Here is a 22,524-nt window from a genome sequence, read left to right on the forward strand (position 1 = left end):
ACTGATAAGAGACAACTGATACACATAAACTGCTGAATGACCAGGACACCAGGTAACCTCATGCAGTGATATTTGAGGCAATTCCAGATGACCCATCATGCTTTTTGGCACAGGGTAGGTCCAAAAGCTGTAGAAACTTAAAAATTTGGAGTGTAGCTGAGCTAAATAGTAGGGACTTTAAATTCTCTCAGCCTAGAAGTCCTCATCCAACCATAAACCCTTCAAAAGAAAACAAAAATAAATTAAATTTGTCCAGCTGGATAAGATAAACCTGTAAGAGGAATAAATCATCTGGAGTACACAAAAATAAATACAGCCTAATTTGCTACTGATTTGTGTCTTACAGTTGGCAGTGATCTGATTGGAGATGTTTTCCCTTGCGTGGACAGAACCAGAGTCTTTCTTCTGCCCTCATATTCTGCTATAGGTAACAAATGGCGAACTCACCCTTTTCCTCTGTAGGAAGAAACCTATGGACTCTGTCTTCCCTTCTCTCAGCTGTCTATTTTGTTAATATTTGGAAGCATGATGTTGTCTTCAAGATTCCTACCACTCTGATAAATTTATTTAAGTCAGTTATCATTTAAAGGGATTAATTTTGTTTAAATTTTGGGATTTTTTTTAGTGGTGAGGAGGAGAGAGACAGACATATTTACTCCAGGGTATATTTGCATAAGTTGCATCTTCTTAGTTTTCTAAAAAAATGTGCTCGTGCTCTGAAAGTTCATGATAGTTTTAAGATAGTGAGCATGGCACCAGTACATACAAGCAACTGAGTAGTCAGCAATTCACATCTAAACATTAAGGCATATCTGAAATGCCTAGTTATTATGATAATAAGTTCAAATATATCAGTATAGGCAAATAAGCATAAGTAGACATGATAGTAGATCTCAAGCTGAGCTGTTCAAAGATTATCAACCTGTAACACCAGAGGAAAAATGTTACAGACTGGCATTCACACCAGAAACAAGGGAAAGCAGAAGTTTATTGCCAGTTGGAAAACTAATCAGAACTGAAGCAAGCAAAAAATTTGATAAACCTTGACTTAAATTCAGGTCTAATTTAATGTACCAGACTTACTCAGTTTGATAATACAACACAAATTAAGTCCTCTGATAATTCTTAGAAGTTCTACTTATTGGTATGAAATACATAAAGAATAAAAAATGTCTGTGACATTCAGTCATCTTAATGAAGTAGATAATTCAGTTCCATCTATTTTTACTTTTTTTGAATTGTTGCTTGTACCTCAAGATAAAAACCAGAAAAAGATTTAGAGAAAATCTTCAGTCAGGATTCTGGGCTTAATATCCTCTGACAGTATCCTAAAAGGTACCTGAGATTTTTTAAGCAAACCAAGCTCTACCGTGAAATTTCCAAAGGCTGTATCTTATTTTCAAAGTATCTAGAACCCCTAAGCATCTGAGATTTATGAATGTGTTCAAGGACTCTCCAGAGTCTTATGGAGTCTCAGATAAGCATTGCTGAATTGAGACACAAGACTTAAATATGTTTATTTGTCTTGCAGTTCTTTTAGAACTTTTCTGCACTGAAAATAATGGAAATTCACCAATTTTATTGTTTGCTTACATTAATTAATGCACACTGGTGGATTTTATTTATACTGGGATAGAATTTCTCTTGCTAGAGTAGAATTTCTCTTCAGATATTTATAAAATTTTTAAACACTGCAGGCAAGGCAGTGTTTAAAAATTATAATTTTATGATTATTATATAATAATAGTATAATATTATATATTATATATAATAAGTATTATACTTATAATATGGGAAAATAATATCGTTTTCTCTTAAGTTAAGAATAGATGATGAAATTATTCATGTGGAACAAAATGGAAATTTTTTTTGCATCTTCTGGCCAACCAAAAAACTAAAATGTTACTGCAAAATAATTTATTTCATCTGAATCTGACAATTAAATCTTATTTTTATATTCTCTTTATTAAGTTAATATATCTTAATTACAAGACCAAACCCCACCCCAAGAAGCCATTTGGTATAAACACATGATAAATTTTAAAAACTAAGTGCTTAGTTTAGGAAATATGAAAATTAAATTACCAGTCTCCTATGGCAACATGGACTCTCACTTTCTTAAAAGTGACTGGTCAGGAGTCTTCCGCAAAAATTAAGATGTAGATTAAAAAGATAAGGCTGATAGAGAGCTCTGAAAGGTTAGCGAAAAAGGGAGATTTCATGGACCTTCTTGGCAGACCGGGAAGGCTTGCAGAGAGACCAGCCTCAATCTACTGATGAAACTTAATGACATGTTTGAGATATATAGGACTAGATACCATCCAGCAAAGGTCCTTACCCTCAGTCACCTCAGCTTGTACTAGAATCTACTATCAGTTATTGCAGTTTTTACTTTCCTTTCAGCCACTCTTTGACATGTTTATGGGTGATAAGGGGAGGGAGGCAAAGGGGATGGATAAATTTATTATTCCTTAAACTACATAAAACCACAAAGAAAAATTCTGCAAAGTAGAAGTTCTGTCAAGACCAATAACTGAATGTCCTCAAGTACAGAGATGTTCCCAAGGCAGAGAGGCAAAGGCAGTGGCCAAGGATCTGCTTCATTATCTTAGTGTCACCTCTGTGGTCTTAGGCACATGAGTGATCACTAAATAAAATTAATTATTTAATTTTTTTAAAAAAATAAACTGTATATTTGTTAAAGGAGCTCACTGAAGATGGGAGAATAAGAGTTAAATTAATTCTCTAGCAAGAGGACCATAACAAGACAGAATCATACATTACACTGACTATAACCCAGGACCACAGCAACTTGACATGAGCAAGGGCTCTGAAAACAATTGCAAAACAAATAGCAACCACCAGAATTATCAATTCACTTATCTGTGATTCCTGAAAACAATTAAATTCCATACCCACAAAAGGCAATTCAGCACTTACATATGAAATCAGTTTATGTGACTGGTTACATCATGATACACTTGCTTCACTCTGCAGTTAAACTTGTCACAAACTTTCTTACTTTCTCACTATACACACTGAATGGAACTAAGGAAGCATTTCAATTATTAATAATGATGAGTAATAAGCTACAGCTTATTTTCCCAGGTCATTTACCTCTTTTATGTGGGGATGAAGAAGAATTTTAATTTTGTCACTGTCATTACCAAGACAACAACAGATGCACAGTAAAAAACTTGTCTGTATAATCAATGTGATGTTTTAATATGCTTGGGTTGGCACATTTGACTCCAGTGTCTAACCTTGAAATAAAACCAAAGCTGTATTATATAGACTTTGAATATCTCAGTCTGATTAAGGCTGAAGCTCTGAGATTTTTTTATGTCCCAGAAAGTCTATAATGTATCCTAAAACTACACATCGTAAAGTAGTTTTAGAAGCAACATATTTATTTAAGTAATGCTTTAAGGACTAGTAAAAGTAAGTAAATTCTGAAAAGCTGTTTTGGTATCTAGCCCTATTACAAGAATTTAAGGCCAGTCAATGGAGCCTGATGGGATTCATCATTCAGGGTAGTGAGAGACTTGGGTGAGGTTGCTCTGAGACCTTTCTCAGTTATTTATCAATGGTATTGAAGCTCTGCAGAGATCCCAGTCAACTGGAAGCTAGCAGATGTTATTCAGACTTCAAAAAGGGCAAGAGAGAAGATCCTAGTAATTACAGGCCTGCCAGTCTTTGGTGCCTGGTAAAATTACAGAGAAGATTATTCTGTGAGTTATTGAAAAATGCATGAAAAGACAATGCAGTCATCTGTCAAAGCCAGCGTGGGTTTATGGAGGGAAAGTCATGCCTTACTAACTGAGTATCCTATTATGACAAAGTTACCTGCCTTGTGGATGGAGGCAAGATAGTGGATGTGTTTTCGAATGTTGGTTTTTTTTTCATTTAACAAAGTTTTTGACACAGTCTCTCACATATCCTCCAAGACAAAATGTCCAGTACACAGATAGACATATACACATTGCAGTGAGTGAACAACTGGCTGAAGGGATGGGCTAAAAGAGTTTATAGTAAATGGAGTAAAATCTGGCTAGTAGACAGATATTAGTGGGATTCCACAAGAGTCAATTTTAGGGGCCCTTTTATTCTCTTCAATATTTTTATCAAAGACCTGGAAAGAGGAGTTGAGTGCACCCTAAGTTTGCCAACAGTACAAAATCTGGATAAGCTGTTGATTACCTTCAAGAGAGATCTTGATGGACTAGAGCCCTGGGCAGGCACCAACCATATGAAATTGAACAAGGGCACATGCCAAATTCTGCACCTGGAACAATGTGATCCTGGATATATGCATAGAATGTGGGGACAAGGGACTGGAGTGCAGAAAGGAGTATGGGGGTTTTGGCTGACAGCAAACTCAATGTGAGACAACAATGTACCCTGGCAGACAAAAGGGTGAATCATACCCTGGGGTGCCTGAAGTACCGTACAGCTAAGCAGTGGAAAGGAGCGATTGTCCCACAATACAGCATTGGTGCAGTCTCAACTCACGTCCTCATTGCAGTTTTGAGCCCCACAATACAAGGATATAGAAGTATTAGAATGTGTCCAGAGGAGAGCAATAAAGATCATGAAAGGACTAGAGGACAAGACTCAAGAGGAGTAGCTGAGGATATTTAGTTTGTTCAGCTTAGAAAATAAGAGACTGAGATGTGACATTGCTGTCTACAACTTCACAATGAAGGTGAGTAGAGAACAAAGTGCTGATCTTTTATCTCTGGTGTCTGTTGAGGGTTGCGAGAGAATGGCTTAAAAAGCTGTATCATGGGGATACATCCATTCACATTGGATATTAGGAATATGCACTTTATTGAGAAGGTGGGTCAATCATTAGAACAACCTCCCCAGGTAAGAGTCCATGGCCCAAAGTCTGTTGGTGCTCAAGATATGTGTGTACAATATTCTTTGATATATGTTTTTACCTCTAGGTTTTTTGTATGGAATCAGGATTTGGACTTGATCCTCTTGAGTCCCTTCCAAATCAGGATGATTTATGATTCTGTTATTCTAATGAGAGTCCATACATTTCAAGAATTGGTCCTCAGCAATTTTTAATTGTCTGCTTTGTCTTAGCAGATTTTGTGTTCTTGGATGCTGTTGATGTGGGAAAGACTCCATAGATTTTCTGATTCCCCTAGGGAAGGGAATCTTACTGTGAATATGCCACCCTCATGAAAGAAGGATTGAGACAGAGGACGAAATACAAAAGACTGAGGTCTTGATCTGGAAAGGGAGTGCATTTTCTTTCTAATAGTCAGAGAGAGAAGAACAACCTCATTGCCTGGTGAAAACAACATAAAAAATATGGAAATAGGAAAGAGATTAATCTAGTTTTCAACTCTTTCTGACAGGTAATGTGGATTTTTTAATTGATCAGTTTCATTTATAGGATTATTAGTTACTTCCCACATGATGAATGAGCATTTAATGGGACAAAGAAAGTTCATTAATGCATTACTAGCCTCATTCCAGGAAATGATATTGCTTACACTCTATTACAGAGTCAAAAATTTTTTAATCAGTGACAGGAGGAATCTTGAAAATTCTTGCTCAGTTGCAGGTAACAGACACTCAAATAAGACAAGACTCATCTAGTCCAAGTCTTCACCAGTATGGTACATTAAATACTTCAGCAACATGTCCAGTCAAAATTTAAGTGTTACAGAGAGATGGAACATCCCCAGCTTCTCTCTCAAGGGTCAGTTTCACACTCTGATAGGCGACAGGGCCTTGAAATACACAAGTTACAGCACAGGAGTTCTGGTAGGTACTCAACTCAATACTGTAGCTTTCCAGAAATGTGCTTGCAGTTTTCACTTATGTTCAGGCCCATTTTTCATTGCTTCTTTATGCTAAATAATCTGTATGTTGCATCATTTAAATATTAATAGACTTTTTCCATGTTTCATCTTGATTATGATTTAAACATGCTAAATATATAATCTAGCTCTTTCAGTCTTTCCCCTATGTATCATTCCCTCTAGCTTTTTTATCAGTTGTGTGACTTTTTTGCCATTTCCTTCAAATTTGTCAATATCCCTCACCAGTGGAGAGACAACTAATTGTAATGGTTTGGGTGTATGTTCTAAGCAGTTACATATCAAAGTATTATTAACTTGTTGGTCTAGGTGCAATGATTTTTGTCAGGAAAGGATGGCACAGTGGTTTAAATGCTAGCCTGGGCGTCAAAAGATTTGGACTTATTTCTCTGAATAAACAGAGATAGCCTCTGTAATTTTAGGCAAATCCTTTAGGGCCAAATGCCAATGAGGTCCTTAAGGCAGACCTTCACTGTGCATTGCTGGCCAAGGCAATGACCACTGAACAGCCCATGTGGGCTCTCCACAGCAACTTACCGAGCTCCATGCTTGAGTCCTAGCTTGGGATAAGTGTGGTATTTACGCTGATTAACTGTGTTTCTATATTTCTAATACACCTGTGCCAGGTGAGTTAGCATAGCCATCACACAGTGTTAAGTCAGCTATTTGCTCGGTTTATTCTTTTCCATAATGTGCAGCACCGTGCTCAGTGAGCATGTTAGCCATGTATTTTAATGCTATTGCTGTCTCACTACATCCACGTGAATCTAATGTGTCAGTATTCATGTGCTTTCAGAAATTGAGTATCTGATCTCCAATTAGATGTAAGGGTATATGTCTATTTTTGCTACCAGCCCTGCAACCTTTACATCATAGTGTTGTGAATAACACAAACATGACCCATCTAAAAGACTGCTTCTACAAGGTTCACGTACTTAATGAAACCTTGGCCTCTATTCTCTAGGCATGCAGTTTACCACATTCAATTGCCTGTTGAATGGGGGACCGGGGATGAATATGGTGGCATAGGCTATTGTTCAAGAGGAAACATGAAGAATAATGCATATCTGAAATCATGCTCCTCGTACAAGTGGCATTCTGTTTGGGAAGTGGAAAAACCACCTCATTCCATGTAAAATCCACAGTCCTGAATTCTTCTTTTTGTGGGTAGTGTAGTGGTTTGGTCCAAAATACTCATTACTGTTTATCTGCTGTGAGATAAGAATTAGGAGAAATGCAAAGCAGGCACCAAACTTGAAAGAATATAAAGAAGTTTATTAACAGACCTAAAAGAAGAAAAAAAAAATTATACCACCTTCAGAACTCTCCTCCTCCCCCCACCTTCCTCCCTTCTCCCACTGACAATGTTCAAAGACAACCCTTAAGATGTTCAGTCTGTTTACCACTTCCATAATAACCTTGTTCAGTCCATTTAGAAAGAGAAGTCTCTTCTTGCTCATGCTATGAAAACATTATCACAACGAGACAGCCGCCCACTTCCAAATATCGTTCAGTCCATTTAGGAAGAGGAGTCTCTCTGCCTGCGTGTGAGTCCCTTCCCCCGACTTGCAGCTTTTCCCGCAACTGCTTTCGAGGGTCCACTCTTAAAGATTTTTGGGGTACAATTTTAAGGTTGAGCCATTCAGAAACAAAAACAGAGGCCCTTCTCCTTCTCTGGGAGCAAAGGGTCTTCATCATCTTCATCTTTAGGACTATCTCTGGGAGCATCTCTAGGGACTGAGGTTTTCTCCTTTCCCATTTGGAGCAAAAGTCCTCATTTGGTTCATCTCTAGGGACTGAGGTTTTCTCCTTTCCCGTTTGGAGCAAAAGTCCTCATCTGGTTCATCTCTCCCTGTCCAAACTTCTCATGAAATTACAGCTGCGTCAGCATCTGCCTATCTCAGCGCAGGTGCTTTTGCTCACGAGTTGAACACTCCACCCCCCATATCTTCATGAAATTACAACAGGATACTCTGATATATCATAGCTTCACAACAGAATTTCAGCTTTAAGCATCTCCTCTCTCTCTTCCCTCAGGTTTTCAGCTCTTCACAGCAATAAAAGGGTTACTCTCACCTCGGCCTTGCAGCTTTGCAGCTGGAATGTTGAATGTTTCTTATCACAGTGGAGAGGGGGGAGAGCCGAGCCGCTCCGGCTGCCCACGGCAAGGCAGTGGGGGGGGTTCCATGGCTGGAACAGGTCCATCGGCTCCAGGATGGCCGTGGCCCGGCCTGGCCTGGCCCAAGCAGGGCCTGGCCGGGCCCGCTGGCCCCCACACGGGGCCCGCAGCCACCTGTCCCAGCGCCGGAAACGAGAGAGAGCTTGGGGGGGAGTTTGCCTATTCTTAAATGTGGATAACAGAGGTGATCACAACTTTAAGTGGCTTAGAGAATTGTCCATATTCAAACTGGCCAGCTGATAGGTTCTATCAGTTCCCAGAGGAAACTGTAAGCACCCCTTAGCAAGGACGTCCCTTCCGGGACTATGCTTGCTAACCTATGACAGGTATCTACAAAAATTCTCTTAAACACATGTCCTTTCATAACAGCCAAGTAGTTAGAACACTCAGGAAAAGAGAAACACAAGAAAGGGACCTTAACAGCATTCATATTTAGACTTTTAAGTATGACTAAGATATGAGACCAGTCACCTTAAGCTTCCTATATAATTATTGCAAAAAGGCAAGCTCCTCCAGGGGATTATGCAGAGCAGGAATTTAACTTTGAAAGACAAGTAAATTACATACCTAAAGTTAGGAGGATTGAATAACCCTGAGTAACCTTGAATAGCGGATGCAATTGCTTGGTTTGAAGAGTTCCTAGTCAACAGTCTGTCAAGTGTTTAATGTGAACCCAAGGCTTCCTCCAGCTCCTTAAATAAAAAATATTCAAGTCAGAGGTGGAAGAGTACCAGTGGAGTTCATAGAACTATGCGACATGAGAATACTTCTAAGTCTGAGACCTAGGCTCTTAAAGGAGATCAGAAACTATGACAATGTGGCACAGAAGCATCTCAGTCTATAAGCATTATAGCCAAATTAACAATGTCATTGAAGGCAGAGTTGCGGTAGGTGAAGAGGGAGGTCATCAAGATCTCAGGAACTTGAATCATGAGAGTTACACAGGTTTAGGTCAGTGCTGCATTTACAGTTTTGGGACAGGATTCCTTTCCTAGAGATTCTTGATTAAAGAGTTAAAGCAGTTGTAAATGTTGCTGGTTGTTAAGTTTATTTAAAACTACATTTTATTTCAGTAGTTTGGTGATTAAGAAATTTTTTCTGGAAACAAATACATTTTACATATTATATTACCTATATTCAAACCCCAAATCCTGCTTTGTTCTCTTTTTCCTCTGTCCTTTTTTTTTTGGCTGGTAAGTTTGAACTCCCCCCGCAGTTGTGGCAAAGATTAGTTTTTAGTTAAGTTTAGTTAAAGCACTCAGCTAGGAAGTACTGTCTACACAGAGGTGATCAAAGTTCAGTTTCCTTGGCAGTGAAAATATTGCTACCATTAAATTAGTGGAGCCTAGAAGAGAGACAGGGTAGGAAGCAGAGCTGGTGCCTTGCAATAATTCATTATATTAATTTCAAGTCAATCTGTATTTTTTTTAACACAGTAACTATTAGGAAAGTCCACTATTGGTTCTAGTTACTAATCTTCCTGTATCCAGAGGTTGCCTATCTATAAGATAAAAATAATAGTATATTCAAATAATTTTTTTTTAAGTATTTTTCCTGCAGAGCTAAAATATGGTTGAATGTTCTTGAGATTTTGAGATACCCCTGTGTTATGGAATGATGGATAATTAAGACCCTTCAAGAAATAGTGGGAAGCCTAAAACTCCATGGTTTTATGTGCTTCACTCTCTCAAACCAGAGTTAATTAACTTTCCACTTTTAATTTACTTTTCACACTTTTATTGGTTTTCAAAATTATTCCTTCATGTTACTCTCTCATTTTATGTATACACACAATCTATATGTGTGTACAGATACAAACTCACTTATTTTCCTCTGCAGTGAAACATAATTTCCTGAACTGTATTTTTGTCTTTCTATCTTATGTTTCCATGGGATCCTAACCCATTATTTTAATATATATATCTGAAACAGATCAAGAGATACTCATTTGTGAGTTTCACTAACATGACATTAATCCCCTTTCCAGTTCATTAAAAAAGATGTTAACTACTGCAAGACTTAACATTGATTCCTTTCCATACTATTATTTGCTTCTTCCCATTCAATACAATGCCATTAACCACGAATATTCATTAACAGACCTTCAAAACACTTCTGTAATCCACATTTTGTGTGTGTTGTTTAGAATTAAATTTAGAATAAGAATATTTTACTTGTTTGGTTCTTTTTTATACAATACTGAAACTTGCCAAACATCAAAGCCTTTCACATATTACATTTGCTCTATCTTACAATATTTGTCCCCCTTAGATAGGATCAATTGTACAAAAGATGACTGTATCAGATCACAGAATCACCGAATGGTTGAGGTTGGAAGAGAACTCTGGAGGTCCTCATGTTCAACTCCCCTGCTCAAGAAAGGCCAGCTAGGGCAGGCTGTCCAAGAACACGTAGAGATAGTTTCTTAGTATCTGCAAGGATGGAGACTCCACAATTTCTCGGGGCAATTTGTGCCAGTACTCAGTCAGTGCACAGTCAAAATTGTTTCCCTACATTCAGGTAAAATCTCCAATGTATCAATTTGTGCTGTCTCTGGACACCACTGAAAAGAACCTGGCTCCATCTATACCTCACCTGAGATATTTAGATACATTGACAAGATCCCTCCTGGGCCTTCTCTAATGTAGGCTGAACAGTCCCAGATCTCTCTGTTTTTCCTCATATGAGAGATGCTCCAGTGTCTTCACCATCTTAATGACCCTTCAGCGGACTCTTTCTAATATGTCCATAACTCTCTTGCACTGGGTACCCCAGTACTGAAACTCTACTCTAGTTGCAGTCTCACCAGTATTGAATAAAGGGGAAGGATCATTCCCCTCCACTTGCTGGCAACACTCGTCCTAATGTAGCTGAGGATACTGTTAACCTTCTTTGCCAGGACATATTGCTAGCTCACATTCAGCTTGGTTGTCACCAAGGATTCCCAGGCCCTTCTCTGCAAAGCTCCTTCCCATTCTGTCAGCCTCACCTTGTACTAGTGCATAGGATTATTTCTTCAGCCTGCTGAGGTCCCCTCTGGATGGCAATACAACCTTCTGGCTATATTGGCCACTCCTTGCAGCAAGCCTGTTGAGAGTTGTCCTCGTTCCGGCTAGGACAGTAGCCAGAGGGGTCATGGCTAGAATGAGGAGGTTATTCTCTACCACCTTACATCACTGCCGGGGACAGAGAAGGGGAAGGGCTCTCTTCCAGTTCAGGGGAGTGTGTTGGAGGGAGTGGTTGGGTATTGTCAGGCTCTGCTGTGAGCTTCTGCATGTGAATCACTCGCCTCTCTTTTTTGTACACTTTTGTTATTATTATTGCTGCTGTTACTTGTTTTATTTCATTGCCATTTCCAGTAAATTGTTCTTATCTCAACCTGTGATCTTAACTTTTGTGCCTCCAGTTCTCCTCTCCAGCCTGCCAAACAGGGAGAAGAGGTGGGGGTGAGTGGGCTCATGGTCTGGAGCGCTTTCAGGGGGAACACTAAACTGGAGAATACCATTTCTAAACCATGACAAGGGTACACTCTATTCCCTGATCCATATTCTTAATGATGTTGTTGAACAATGTTGGTACCAGTATTACCCTGTGGGGTACAGAACTAGCTGCTGGCCTCCAAGTAGACTTTGCACCACTGATCACCACCCTCTGAGCCCAGTCATTCAGTCATTTTCCAGTATACCTCACTGACTGCTCATCCAGCTTCCAATTCTCTTGTCTTTTCTATGAGGATGGTGTGGAAGACAGTTTCAAAAGCCTTGCTGAAGTCTTAGAGCTGTCTGCTTCTCCCCCCTTATCTACCAAGCCAGTCAGTATGCCAAAGAAGTTTATCACATTGAAGAAATACTACTCCTTTGTGAACCCAGTGGATAAAAGCAAAACCAGCTCCTTCATCTAGTATTGGCTGGAAGATTGAAGCTGAAGCCAGGAAAATTTGAAATTCAAGCATGTGTAAAAGGAGGTGATCAGTTACTGCAACATAATACCAAGCATACAAGGTCCGTGTTCCAGTGTGTCAGTACCTAAGGGTAATGGACACCTATCTACAAAATATATGGTATCCAGAAGTAAATGAGTGACACTGAAGACAGATAATGTACTTCGGTTGAAACAAGATGCTCTGGTCACTTCTGAAGATTTGAGAATAAGTGAAAATGTCTGCTAGGAGAACTCATAATACTGTATTAGCAGTTCTGACTAAATGATCTCAGAATCATTTGAAAGAACAATTTATAAATGTAACAATGGCTAGATTTTCAGAAGAATGTCAATCTGCTCCTGCAAAAATGCAGGGAACTATTCTTTACTAGAAAGACAGTCCACTTTTAAATGCAATCTCACCTCCTTACTGAGTCAAGCTATATCGACAGTGCCTGTCTTTTCATGTCTAGACATCTGCTTATGCTCATTGCTTTGATGACAACTTATTCTATATGTTTACTGTCTCAAAGAAATTGCACTTCCTGAAACTGGAATTTCTTCAGCTTTCAGTGCTTCAGATTGTGTCTGCACTCTTATTTTGAGCCTAAATACCTCACTCCTTGCTTCTAACCTGTGAACTGTTTGAAATTCAAAAGACCAGTTGTGCTCTAACTTTTCAGTTTTGATGTTTGATATCATTTTTCCCTGCATGTTTCTTGCACCTATTTCAGCTATAGGACACTGCAGATAAAGGAATCTCTCTGACAGCACTTCCCTTCTGTCTGCACTGCCTTTCTCTCTTGCCCTCCCTTGTTCCTTGTTTATTCCCTGGCTTCTCAGCTCTCTTTCCTTTACTTGTGGCCTCTGTGTACTGGGCCTCTCCCCATCATTTCTTGGTTTACTCCCTCCTTTGAAATGGGGGAATGGGAGGCTGGCAAGGTGTGTGTTTCAGAGCAGAGCAGCGGTGAGGCTGCAAATCCTCCTCTTGCCTGCTGAGCAGCAGCTGGTGCCTCAGGAGGAGCTGCTTGGACAGGACAGCAAGAGGACCTGACCCTCTTGCCACTTGCACTTGTTTTGCCCAGGTGCCTTGATCTCTGTGAATAAACATCTGGGGCCAAGAGGGAGAAGGATCCAGGAGAGGCAGCCCTCAGTTTGACCGGATACACTGGGGCAGTCTGAAAACAGCAGTGTGTCTCCTGGTTATACCACTGCCCTTGTCCTCACCTTTCTCTGTTGGCTGTACTTTCAAGCAGGGCAGTCCAGGAGTCGATAAAACCCTGCTCTCCCCTTCCTTCTCCCTCAACAAGCCAAACAAACTTGCCTACTGAGTTTACTTATAAGTCAACCATTTTGGGATTTGCATTTGTTTATGCAGTGACAACAAAGATGTAAAGTGAGCCACTGTTCTAAAAAGGCTTCCATGAAAGTTTCTCAGCATTGTTTGATGCCCTGGAGAGGTTTCTGGTGCTAACATGACTCCAGCTCTCTGAGTAATGCTTTTCTTAACAATATTGCCAAGTGTTAATTAAAAAAGAAATGAGAGGTAGTTCTTTGACCTGATTGTAGTTCTGCATTAGAACTGTGCTTGCCAAGTGATTTTGAATTTTAAAGAAAAAAGAAAAGGATAATTCCTCTTGTGTTTTAAAAGCGCATTGCAATTTTATATATTGTGTATCATGCCACAAAAATGTCTTGAAAGGCAAAAAGAAAGAAAAGGACAGATATAACCCCTATGCCAATTAATAGTTTTCACTGGACATTAATTTGTGGACATTAACCCCTTTCAACTGACCTTTAGACATATGATTAGACCAACAGTAAGCTCTGCTGACCAGCACATATATAATTAGCAAATAGCAAGGTGAGGTAGGGCTGGTTTAATCTCATTTCATCCCTGAGACTTTATCACCATTTGGCCTAGTTCCCTTTATCCAGAGATAACAGCTTTATTTGGCCGTGAATTAAAGTACCAAGTAGCTTTGCATTGTAATATAGGTCAAACAAAGCCAGCACATTTGGTGTTGGGCTGCTTGACAAGCAAAATTCTTGGAGATTGTTGGGGGTGGGAATAAAACAGTTGCAAAGGGCTGTAGAAGATTTTCAGTCTTTCAGTAGTGCAAAAAATGTCAAAGATTTTAGTTGGAGCCAGTCAGCAGGTCCAACGGCAGATCATTGTGCCATCGAGCTGGAAATCAAAATTTAAATTCCAAACCAGCTGGCAAAGGCTTGGAGCAATGTGATGACTGGGAAGATTTGGCCTCTGTCCAGGAGATTTTCCCTTATGATAATTTTAAATAAAGTCTCCTATTTGACTCAGGAGTAAAAATCTGGATGAGAAGGAAAGTGAGCCTTGTTTCAACTCCTTCAGTTTCCACATGAGTAATAGCACTGGTAAGACTCATGTGAAGAAAGAGGATTATATCAGAGATCGTGTCCCCCTACTCAGTTGATCTTTTCAATAAAAACTGTTTTCTCACCTACAAAATAATCTAACCATTAGGTTATTAGATCCTTACTGGTCATCCTGATTTGCCACTCAACATATTCAGTAAACAGCCCAGAACTGATTGAATAACTTCTGTGATTTTCAAGATTTATAAAATCATCTCTACCTGTGGGGTATAACTGCATTAACTCATTTGATGCCACACTAGGTTATTTCAGCATATGCTCAATCACATGAAACTAAAAATATCCTAGTGACTCATAAAGCACTTAGCAGGCTTTATTAGAAATTTTTGCTATATCAATTCTCTAATAGTGGATGGGCGCAGGTATTATTCATGAGAAGTAGATAAGGTACGGTACTACAACTCCCACTCTTACAAGTTTTGCAGCCTCTATTGCACCAGTGACTGTCTGTACTCACTAATCTGTCCCAGACAAGTGTGTTGCAAGTTTTGTTCAGGTTTTCTAAATTCATATTTCACTGTGTACACACTGATCTGAAGAGGTGTGTCAAAAAATTAGGAAAAGAGGAACTGTAGGTAAAGTAGGTTTGGAGGACTTTTATTTTTAATTTGATTATTAGCATAAATAAAATTACATTTCTTTCTGATGTGGGGAGAGAGAGAAAGGGAAATAATAGTCCATCTTTGATCTGTTGCTGGGACAATTTCATTCTTGGGACTTTTACAAATGACCATTAAATAGAACTATCTCTTGCCCAATGGGAAAGCACACTGTGCCTCTCCTCAGAAAAGTTTTTGGAAAGAAATCTTCAGCTTGATAAGCAATGGGTTGATTGCTGACCCAGAGCTTTGCTAGGGAGACTGGATCCTGGATATATGACTCTTTGGAATTAGTCCTTTACTGACTGTCATCCAGAAAACTACTTTGTGGCCTTAGTTGGAGGGAATGCAGTGGACCCTTCAGTCTTGAACACCTTTTGACACTCAATGCTTCATGTGTGTATATGGACACCAAGCATAAAAGTGGGGTTAAATTACAAGCACAAGACATATTGGTGATTCTGAGGTCATGTGGGTAAACACTTTCCATATATCCACATGCCCTAAAGAAAGCAGTATCAGCTTCCTAAATTTTATTTGGACAGCTAAATAGTCACAACTCTGCTGTGTTTGCACAAACACAATTGATTATATGGATGGAGATTTAGCGGGGCAGGAGGTGGTCTCTAACTCCACAGAAGTAGCTGTGCAATGGAGTAGACAATGTTCTTCAATTATGCCATGTGTTGTATGGAGGCGGCTCGTGGTTGCATTGAAACTCCTTCAGACTAATTTAACAGAAAAAAAAGGGGGCAGAACTTAAAGCTTCATGCATCTATGCATGCTTTTAATAGAGAACTAGGCTACAAAAACTGACAGAACAGGAACAACAGAAACAAATTTAGGATGGAACTTTAATTTGTACTCACGCTCCTGAGGCCACAAAGTCGGAAAACAGTAGTTGTGAAGTGCACCCTAGTCAGACAGGAGTAATAATGCCATTTTTGGCATTCAAGGAAGCTTAGTTATTTTAATTTATTTTCCTATTTCAAGAAATGAGGATATTTAATTTTGCCAAGCCTGATAAATTAGCGACCTCTGATATTGTAGTGTAATCTTTGCTCCCATAGATATTAATAAAAACCTTTTTTTGAATATATGAAGATATTTTAAATTATTCTGTCAGGAATCTAAATATACCCTAATGCCAATAAAGAACATATTCTTTCAGATTTTACTTCTATTATTTTTCCTGAAATTTGGGGAGCAAATGAGTGTGTAAGAAGCTTAGTGCCTATTAGCTGCTGAGAAGATATTAATGATTTTATCACTAGATTTCAGAATTATGTTCTTCAATCTGAATAAGCAGATAGATTTAGGTAGATAGTTTTGATACCACACACATAATCCCAGGAGTTTAGCTTCTTACATTGCCATGTGCAAACGTAGTATAAATGCCACTCATCAAACAGCACATGTTTAGAAAGATGACACATGCACATGGTAGTGACAGATCTTAATAGGGTTCTTTTTCCACAAAGTAGCACATTTCTGGTTTATATGAAAATGTCATGTAGATAAACTTAAGATTTTGAAATGCTCAGTGACCAAAGAGAACTATGTCAGACTTGCCTTAAAGAACTAAGAAATATGTCTGATAATCTGAATTTCTATGTACTTCCTCTTGGAGTCTATCAGATAGTGAATGGAACTTCTGCAACAACTCAAAAGTAAAATCTGAAATATGGCTTTAAGAAGAAACATCAGCATAACAAGATTAATTACATAAATATATCATCATCATGAAAAGAAAGACTTGACACTTCCAAACACATCTCCAATTTTTAAGTTAAAAACATTTTGGTCAAATTTTTCTCTCTCCCTTTGCTAACATTCAGGTAAACAAATGACATTTCCATGAATCGTTCCAAGAAAATAATATCAGGCTTACAGATTTTAATCATAGAAAAAAAAATATTCATGACATGAGAACTGCCTAAATTTAGGATGGGGTTCAACTTCCAGACTAAGATAATGGAGCTAATCCATACACATCATGGCTCGCTGGAGATGCCTTACAGCTTCACACTGCATTTCCAACTTCTACTCCTGTTAGTCTTTTAAGAACCAGATCATGAAGCTAGTTCTTGAAATCTTTTGTAAAATGATACAGCCTTTAAAATGCACAAGTTTTTAAGATTGCTTATATAGAAAAAGTTGACTACTTCTGTTTATCCTTCATATATACAGAATTGGTGAGTTATAAGTAAGCTTTAGCCTCCGTTTTGCACAACATGAGAGCAAGACAGGGATGTAACATGTCTACCCTTCTGAATCCACAGTTTGGTCCTGTAAATCTGCTCAGGGTGCAGATGTGGAGCTTCACACTTTAGTGCACAGTGTGGTCACCACTCTGCAGGGACACAACCCCCACCCAGTGAGACACTGTGGTGTCCATGGTCTGCTTCCTGCCTCAGTTCCTTGATCCTAAAACTGATGCTCTGAACTGTCTCCAAAATAAGGTTGGGTCTCATTAGTGCAATTTATATCTACCTTTCTTTTTCACAGAAAATGTATGTTATGCATACAGATTTATTTGCTATGATTCACCCTCCAAACAGCATGAGTTTTTACACAATTATTCAGATGACTGAATAAAAGCTTACTTTTATTAGGAAATAAATATCCTTTTACTTCAGTCAGGACATGAGAGGGAAAAGGTAAAGTTATATGACATAAAATGAGTACACCCATATGATGAGAAATTTAGAAATGATACTGAGAGCAAGAAAGTGCAAAATAGGCCTTGTAATGAAACGCATAAGTAACTGGATAAGCTAAGGTTCATAAAGTCTAGATTTCTAGAAATTTGCATGCCTTATTTTTGGTGCTCAACTACCAAATCTTGAATTGGGCCCTGGAAAATATTTATTTTTTCAAAACTCTGTGCAAAATAATATTTACAATATTTCTCTAATTCTGTAATACCCCAAATTGTCCCTAAACACTAAGGCTTCACAGATGGCCAAACTGTGCTCACACTACTCATATATTGTGGCTGCAGGATGTCACTATGGGATTCCTATATTTCTACACATATTTCTGCAGATAGCTTAACTTGTCAGGGAGTTCAAAGTAGAACCAAAAATAAAAGTTTGGTTTATTTTTTCTTCTAAGAAATCTCATAAAAACATCACAAAACAAAGAGAATCTTAGAGTTTTGAATTCAGAGTCTTAGAGGAAGGAAAATGATTTTACATATATGGTCATGTCAAATCTAGGGTAAACTGTCATTGTTGAGTGACTCTCCCTAGCAGCATTAATTTGACTCAGAACTATGAGTGACTCTGTTATTCATTCTACTCATATGTCTATCCAGAAAAAATGAAAAAAGGAAAAAAATAAATAAAGATTAAAGAATAATATGGTGCATAAACAAGGCAATCATCTTTGCAGAAAAGAAGATAGTTGTTGATCTGAGTCAACAATATTGCTCATTTTTTCCAGGTAAACCTTTACCAATTGCCATCTCTTTGATTATAAAGTTCACTAATTCCAACACCACTCTTGGCTGTGCTTCGCTCTGCAATATGTCAAATCATTTGAAGATGTTCAGCATAGATAATTAGCAGGTGACCTTTAAAGTTGTCTCTAAAACTGTTCTAATTTATTTTAACAGAAAAAAAGTAATAGTGAATGTATAAGATATCCAGGCATCAAACCCAGTCATCTAAAGTAAATTCCAGTTCACCTTTAAGTATCAAAAGATTTAAGCCTATTTACAGCTTGGATTTACTAATATTTAGAGAAATAATATAGTTTATCAAATCCTGTCTGAAGTTACAAATCACATAATACAATGTTTGCCTTCTAAATGTCACATTGAAGGAAGCTTCTCTGGTGGATGAGAGAACAGTATGATGGTTAAACCCATTTTCTTAAGAATCCTCGAGAACCCAGATAGAAAAAGTGGTGCAGCAGATTAATTCTCATGTTTAAAGCACACATTTTTGTAAATGAGTGTTTGCCTTCCTTTTAATCACAATTTTTGACATGAATAAATGTCCTGAAGAATTATTTATGTGGATTGCACTGCACATGTTCTCTTCATTATTTAAGATCCGCAACATGCTGAGGAAAATAAATTTGCCTTGAATATCTGTTTTTCAGTAAGTGTTTGATTTTATATATTTTTCACTTCAGCAAATTGTGCTAAAACTACAAAAGTAATGTAATAATCTGCAGTTTCTGTTAAAAATAAAAAATTTTAAAAATCCGTGCAGTCTTCTTCTTTTCTTTTCATACATGTTGAAATAACCATCATACAAATATAAATACTCAAAGACATGAACTTGTTTTTATAAACCCTAAACAGCCCAGCAAACAGTTATATTTATTATGCCTACGTCTTAACTATTAAAGACCCCAAATGAGTTTGAATGTCTTAGGCTGAAAAACATAATTTTTCGTGTAAGACTGTTTGCGTACTTTAAAACTAGGGAAGACACAGGATGTTGTAAATCAGCACAGTGTTTGCTAATAAAGTTGTTTTTATAAAGGTAGGTCCTGTACCAGAGTAGAACAAAGAAAATTAAATTGTCTATGACCCTTATTAATGCCACTTGGATCTAATATCTTCTGCTTTTTTTGCACTTACCTGGATCTCAGATAAGAAGATGAAGCAGTTTTGTATAGTTGTGACACAAAAAAGTAGATAACTATTCTAATCTGCTCTGACTGCTGCTAAAGTCACACTACTTGTGTACGTGGCCAGAAGCAGCAAGCACCTTTGTTGGGTTTTGATTCCTTCAACCTTCATTCTGAAAGACAGATTAAAACATGATAGAAATATTATTTATGTATGATGTGAAGTACTTGCTTCACAAACACTGGAAGTCCTGCTAATTTGTGGAAAATATGAACATATACTCATTTATGAGAATAGCCATAGCTGTCTGAGATTTCTTGCCAAATATAGATAAATGTAGATAATTAATATAACTCTTTCCAGATGATGATGATCATGATCATGATCATGATTCTCTGTGATATCTTGGCCTCCATGACATGCAATAGATAGAACCATCTATCACTATTATTTTTTATCAAGTTATCATCCTTCCTTATTGATCTGTTTGATAGGAGACATCCAGGAAAACAAATTTCCTGGCCCTACTAGGAAATTACTACTAATTATTGCAACTAATAATGTACTAGTTGAGAGTGCAATACAGCTAAACACTAACAAGATTTCTGCTGGGATGTCTTCAACAGTTGTGTTTACTTTAAATACTGGGCTTTAGTAAATATGTAAGAAAAAGTATGTGTTGTACATAGAGCTGACGTTTGGGTGTTTAATATTCGCTAAATTGTACTTACCACTTTATTGTCTTAGCTGGATGGTTTGATGTAACATAAACTTCTGCAAAATAAGAAAAATTATTTCAACACAGTGCTCTAAGATTTGGGTAAAATGTATTCAAATGTTTATTACTTAGACCAATCCTCCCACTACGCCAGTGATGTCACCTTTAATTTCCTTTCGGAGAACCAACATTTCTGGTTCACAAAGTGCCAAAGACATTCTCAGTCCTAAATGAGTTCTAAAATACATGAGACCAATGTAAGCAGTAAAAATAATACCTGTAAAAACAAATGAGAAGGATTTTAATGAAAACCTCTGCATACATTTCAGCATCTAAGAGCCTTCCTAGGAATTAAATTTGCAAAACAAATTCTCTATACTCAGTTTTCAGAAGAGTTAATTATCAACTGGGAGACCAATGTCTCGCCACATGCAAAATGCTAGGAAAGTTAGAAAACAATATGTATATTTTAGATTAAATATCATAGCCCATTATAATGTGGCTATATTCTGTGGAAGCAACAATTTGCAGTGCTCTTTTTCAGCTATATAAATATCAGCTGCCTTTTGCAGTTTTGGTCTTTTTCTGTTTAACAAAAAGAACAAATTTTATCACAGCAGTTCAGAAAGATATTTGTATTTTACTTCATGCTGTATATTCTCAACTTAAGACCTCAAGAATAGTAGTGCCAACTCAAACCTGGAGGGCTGTTTAGTATAGGGTCTTGTATCTACAAGTGAGTCTAATAATGGATACTGAAGAAAAAATACAAAACAGCAGAAGTACACAGAATGAGACTATTCCTTTTATACTCCAGACATCAATGGTTTAAGAGCTTCCTGAGCTGGTTATTGCCTGCAGGCCATCATCTTAACTGACACCAGTGGACCTCTTACCTTGAATTTGTTTAATTTTTTTCCTGAATCTTCTGGTATTTTTCACCTTATCACCTTATTTTTCACCTCATTCTGTGGCAAGAAAAATCATAATTTCATTATAAATTGAAGGAGAAAAAATATTAATTGTATTAAAATTTTCATCATTGTGGTATTTTTGGATACACTTAATACTGAATGGAAAATGGTGAATACTTGTTTCCTATTCATTCTTTCATTTTATAGCCTCAGTCATCTTTTTACTAAGTAGAAAAGCTCTAGTTTGACTTCCATTCATAGGAAAGCTTCTCATATATTTCTAAAGAGGTTGGTTATTTTTAGTTAAGAAAATTGCTTGTCAAAATAATTTCAGCCTGACTTCCTAAGAGTTTGCATTTAACTTGTTTCTTCTTCTGTCATTACTTTTTTAATACTGACACAATTTATAATTTCTAAACAGTGTTCTTTTTGGTATTATCTATTAGAGTGCCAATGAACTCCATCAATCTATGTATTTGTTTCTTTACATTTTGGTAAAAATTGTGTTTTGATTTTTTTTCAGTCAGGGATAAGCATGAACACTGAACTGATGTGATAATTGTAAGCAGCCTAAGTTTCAGCTGCTACTTAGAATGTCTTCGTAATTAGCATTCTCATTTTAATCTCATTGCTTTACTTGAAGGTAGACAATGCAGTGTGCATTTTTATATGTCTCCTTTGATCCAACCAAGATGATGAATTTTACACTTTACACTCACTATGAGAAAATGGTTCTTTAACAGCTACATATAGAACTGCACTGCCTAGAATAAGATCAAAGATTACTTCTGTTCTTACATGCTTTCTAAGTATTTTCTCCAAGTAAATGATTTTTGTTTTTTCAAACCATAGTCTCTGCACTGTACCACTTAATTATATTTATCTTGTTTACTTGGGTAAATGACCAACTTAAAGAACCTAATTTACTATTTCTATTTCTTTACAGCTTCACTAAGCCCCCTTGACATTCTGAAGTCATAACTACTTTATGAATCAAATTGTTGGCTTTTTAAATCTATGAACACTTCCTATTTGGGCATGGAAGTTCAATTGATCTAAACTGGAGGGTACAATTTGACAGTATAAACCTTTTTACTTTAATTAAATTATCCTCTTTTTTTAGTATATATTGTTCACTAGAATGATGTAAAAAAAGGATATAAATGTTCACGTCAACTGACCTACAAGGTATATGAGCTTCCCCTGTCAGAGCAATCCCAGCCTGGATCACAGCATGCATAATTAACTTGAAGGTCATCTTTCTGAGGTATCTCCACACAAAGCTGCCTTCTGGCATTTAAGGAACCTGGAAAGAGTGGGTCTGATGCCATGCTTCTCCACTCAATGAAA

At 37.5% G+C, this 22,524-nt stretch overlaps 1 long non-coding RNA gene across 1 annotated transcript; it reads right to left on the bottom strand.

Moving 5' to 3' along the window:
• Positions 1-8,551: 8,551 nt before the first annotated feature.
• LOC116443274 lies at positions 8,552-21,287 on the bottom strand. Its single transcript, XR_004239799.1, has 5 exons — positions 21,157-21,287; positions 20,424-20,537; positions 20,274-20,316; positions 19,552-19,714; positions 8,552-8,711 (listed from the first exon to the last, which is right to left on the bottom strand). It is a non-coding gene; the product is annotated as an uncharacterized LOC116443274 (long non-coding RNA).
• Positions 21,288-22,524: the final 1,237 nt, after the last annotated feature.

The sequence above is a fragment of the Corvus moneduloides genome, chromosome 4 (genome assembly GCF_009650955.1).
Source record: "Corvus moneduloides isolate bCorMon1 chromosome 4, bCorMon1.pri, whole genome shotgun sequence".
NCBI lineage: Eukaryota > Metazoa > Chordata > Aves > Passeriformes > Corvidae > Corvus > Corvus moneduloides.